The sequence below is a fragment of the Morus notabilis genome, unplaced genomic scaffold (genome assembly GCF_000414095.1).
Source record: "Morus notabilis unplaced genomic scaffold, ASM41409v2 Scaffold154, whole genome shotgun sequence".
Taxonomy (NCBI): Eukaryota; Viridiplantae; Streptophyta; class Magnoliopsida; order Rosales; family Moraceae; genus Morus; species Morus notabilis.
The window spans coordinates 8234-13053 of record NW_010359158.1 but is presented as its reverse complement, the minus strand read 5'-3'; positions in this window follow the sequence as shown (position 1 = coordinate 13053).

Genomic DNA, 4820 nt, shown 5'->3' with positions numbered 1-4820 from the left:
CCCCCGACCCGCGTAGTGGGGCACCAAAGGGTCGGGATGGGCCAAAAATTTATACTTTTACTTATGTTTTACATTCTAAAATTAATATATGATTTTTAGGAAGTAATGCAATGAGCAGCACCATTTTTTGATGATTATTCTATTTTTTTATGATTTTACTTATTTTTCATATTTGAAAAATAAAATAAAATAAAAATGACGTCAAAAAACTATGAAATTTTGCAAACACGATCCTTACATTTTTGTGGACTTGCCTGCAAAAAATAGCCACAAAAATGAAAAAACAAAGTAAAACGCGGTCAAAAAGCCCCCGGCTTGCGTAGTGGGTGCCCAAGGGCAGGGATGGGTCAAAAATTTATATTTTTATTTATGTTTTGCATTCTAAAATTAATATATAATTTTTAGAAATTAATGCAACAAGCGGCACCATTTTTTTGATGAATATTCTATTTTTTTATGATTTTCCTTATTTTTCGTATTTGAAAAAGAAAATAAAATAAAATGACGTCAAAAAATTACGAAATTTTACAAAAACGATCCTTACATTTTTCTGGGCTTTCTTGCAAAAAATGGCAACAAAAAATGGTAAAAAAAGAAAACGCTGTCAAAAGGCCCTCGGCTCGCGTAGTAGGGTGCCTAAGGGCCGTAATGGGTCAAAACTTTATATTTTTATTTATGTTTTGCATTCTAAAATTAATAAATAATTTTTAGAAATTAATACAACAAGCGGCACTATTTTCTGATGAATATACTATTTTTTATGATTTTCTTTATTTTTCATCTTTGAAAAATAAAATAAAATAAAAATGACGTCAAAAATTATGAAATTTTGTAGACACGATCCTTTCATTTTTTTGGGCATGCCTGCAGAAAATGGCCACAAAAAATGAAAAAAAAGTAAAACGCTGTCAAAAAGCCCCCGGCCCGCGTAGTGGGGCACACTGTGACCGGGATGGGTCAAAAATTTATATTTTTATTTATGTTTTGTATTGTAAAATTAATATACGGTTTTTAGGAATTAATGCAACAACCGGCACCATTTTTTGATGAATATTCTATTTTTTTTTATGATTTTCCTTATTTTTCGTATTTCAAAAATAAAATTAAATGAAAACGACGTCAAAAAATTATGAAATTTTGCAGACACGATCCTTGCATTATCCTGGGCTTGCCTGCAAAAAATGGGCACAAAAAATGAAAAAAAAAGTAAAATGCTGTCAAAAAGCTCTCAGCCCGCGTAGTGGGGCGCCCAGGGGCCAGGATGGGTAAAAAATTTATACTTTTATTTATGTTTTGCATTCTAAAATTACTATAGGATTTTTAGGAATTAATGCTACAAGCAGCCACATTTTTTGATGAATATTCTATTTTTTGTGATTTTCTTTATTTTTCATCTTTAAAAAATAAAATAAAATAAAAACGACGTCAAAAAATTTTGAAATTTTGTAGACACGATCCTTACCTTTTTTCTAGGCATGCTTGCAAAAAATGGCCCCAAAAAATGATAAAAAAGTAAAACATTACCAAAAAGGCCCCGGCCCGCGTAGTGGGGCGCCCAGGGGCCGGGATGGGTGAAAAATTAACATTTTTATTTATGTTTTGCATTTAAAAATTAGTATACAATTTTTAGGATTTAATGCAACAAGCGGGACTATTTATTTTTATGAGTATTCTATTTTTATGATTTTCTTTATATTTCATATTTGAAAAATAAAATAAAATAAAAACGATGTCAAAAAGATCTGAAATTTTCTAGACACGATCCTTACATTTTTCTGGGCATAGCTACAGAAAATGGCGCCAGAAAATGACAAAAAAAAAATAAAACGTTGTCAAAAAGCCCCCGGCCCGCGTAATGTGGCGCCCAGGGGCCGGGATGGGTAAAAAATTTACATTTTTATTTATGTTTTGCATTCCAAAATTAGTATACGATTTTTAAGAATTAATGCAACAAACGACACTATTTTTTTGATGAATATAATATTTTTTATGATTTTCCTTATTTTTCATATTTCAAAAATAAAACAAAATAAAAACGACTTCAGAAAATTACGAAATTTTGCAGACACGATCCTTACATATTTCTAGGCTTGCATGCAAAAAATGGCACCCCCGAGGCACCCCCCGGGGTAACCCCGGGGCACCCCCGGGGAACCGCCGGGACACCCACGGGCAAACCCCCGGGACACCCCTGGGGCACCCCCGGGGCACCCCCGGAGGTCTCCTTGTACATGAGTTCAATCATCGGCCATTTTAAAATTAATGCCCGCTTAACCTCCTTGGCCGAACTCTCATTACTTTGCTCTCTCATGTTCTTTTGTTCACTCAATTTTTACAACCTTACTTGGTCCTCATAGACTTGTTTTGGTGTCAATGGAAATAAGGTGATAGCCCGTTGGTTGTGTGTGAATGAGTACTTGTTGGTGAAGCCATCATGTTGCACACGCCGATCAAATTACCATGGTCTTCTGAGAAGGAGATGTCCCGCTTGCATTGGTACCACGTCGCACAATACTTCGTCCTCATACTTACCAACTCGGAATGGTACAACCACTTGTTTTGTCACCCTAACTTCTCCACTATTATTCAACCATTGTAGCTTGTAAGGGCGAGGGTGCTTAAGTGTTGTGGGCCCAAGTTTTTCAACCATTGAAGTACTAGCAACATTAGTGCATCTACCGCCATCGATAATAACACTACATACCTTGTCTTTCACGTGGCAACGAGTGTGAAAGATGTTCTCTCGCTGTGCTCCCTCTTCCTTTTCCTCTTCTTTAGCTTGCATGTTTAAGGCTTGACGTGCAACTAGCCCAAGCATCTCCCCATGATCTACCCCGATCTCTTCTTCTCTTATGGGGGCGTCCTCCAATGGTGGCATATCCTCTAGATCATCTTCATTTTCCGAATCAATGTCTCCATTTTCCCGGATCACCATAATTCGCTTGTTTGGACATTGGCTAGCTATGTGTCCTCTTCCCTGACATTTGAAATATTTAATCTTGCTAGAATGAGTAGTAGTAGGGGCTGATTTACCTTGAAAGGATGGGGTATTGGTTGTTGGTTTGTGCTCGGCCTTGAAGGTGGTCGAATTTTCCTCTTCCTTTAGGTAGTTTGGCCTCCAAGGTGTTGCACTTGGCTTTTGAGGGGCCGGTCTTGGTCGTGGACCACTCCTCTTGAATTGCCTTTCAACTTTGATTGCCATATGCACCAAATCTTCCAATTCCACATAATGGTGTATCTCGATTGTGTTGGCAATCTCTCAGTTTAACCCATTCAAAAATCTGGCCATCGTTGCTTCTCGATCCTCCTCCACGTTGGCCTAATCATTGCTATCTCCATCTCCTTAAAATACTCATCAACACTCTGGTTACCTTGATGGAGACCTTGCAGCTTGAGGTATAAATCTCGGTTGTAGTGGCTTGGTACAAACCATCACCTCATCACCCTTTTTACCTCCTCCCAAGTTTGAATAGGAGGTTCTCCGTTTTGCCTCCTATTGGTGCATACCTGGTCCCACCACACAATAGCATAATCAGTAAATTCAATGGCAGCAAGTTTTACCTTCTTTAGTTCGGAGTAGTGGTGTCAGTCAAAAAATAACTCCATCTTCTTTTCCCACTCGAGATATGCTTTCGGATCACTTTTCCCTTGAAACGCAGGGACTTTCATCTTGATACTTCCCAAGTTGTTATCCGCTCCGTCCCTAGCTTCTCTATTCCGTCCATATCTCCTATGGCTGCCCACTGACATTCTATCAAACTCGTCCTCTAAATTTTCCCCTTCGAACTCTCCATTATCCTCCACCTCCTTTCGAGGCATCACGTTCTTCCTTGGAGTAGTCGGTGGTGGTTTAATATGTGGTGTTCCTGTTGGTTGCCGAATCGAATTCGGCTGCGAAAGCGTGGGGAGAGGCGGATCGTGTATAACAAAAATTTCAGAAAAACTTTTGAGATACTCTATAGATTATATTAATTTATGCACGAATAAATTAATCGCATTAATTTATATATCAAGAACTCAATCCGGAAAAAAATACCTGGAAGCCAACTCGGATGATAACTTGAGTTCTTTGTCCATGAACAGTCCTTGCTCCAAGCTTTGTGTTTAGAAAACCAAAGTCTTCCATGTCAATTCCTTGATTCCACGTAGACGTGTGTGTGGGCACACGTGAGACAAAACAGGTTTCTTAAACACTCAAATTTCCACAAACACCAACGCATGCACGATGTGGAATTTTTGAAGAAAAATTTTGCTATCTTTTTTCCAATGAGAAATTCGGCCACCAACAAATTTTAGGGCTGAAAATTGTTTCAAAAATTGTGTGCACAATTTTCTATCATTATCATATTTAAAGAGTAGAAGTCAAGCTTCAAAACAGAATCAATTTGAATTTAGAACAAAAAATCCCTTCCCTTTATCCATTAAGTGGCCAGCCACATCATTAGGGTTTTACCCTGTGTGTGGCGCCAATAACAGATAGGGAATGAAGAGATTTTATCCTTTATCTAGTAGTCCAATTTTAATTCAAATTCAAATTCGAATTTAAGTCAAACTTAAATTAATTTGAATTCTAAATTGAACAACTTATCAAATAAGTTTAAATGGATAAATCTAGATGTGTTCAAATTCAAATTTAAATAATCACATTATTTAAATAATTAGTTCTCAATTAATTATTTTTCGAATATTCAATTTTAGAATTCCGTAATTCTAAAATCCCCATTTTGCCCTTTGTGTCTGGTAGAATTACAAGGACGACGCGGGGACTAATGGACCTATAATCCTGAGCTCCAATAAAATTAATAATTAATTAAACACTT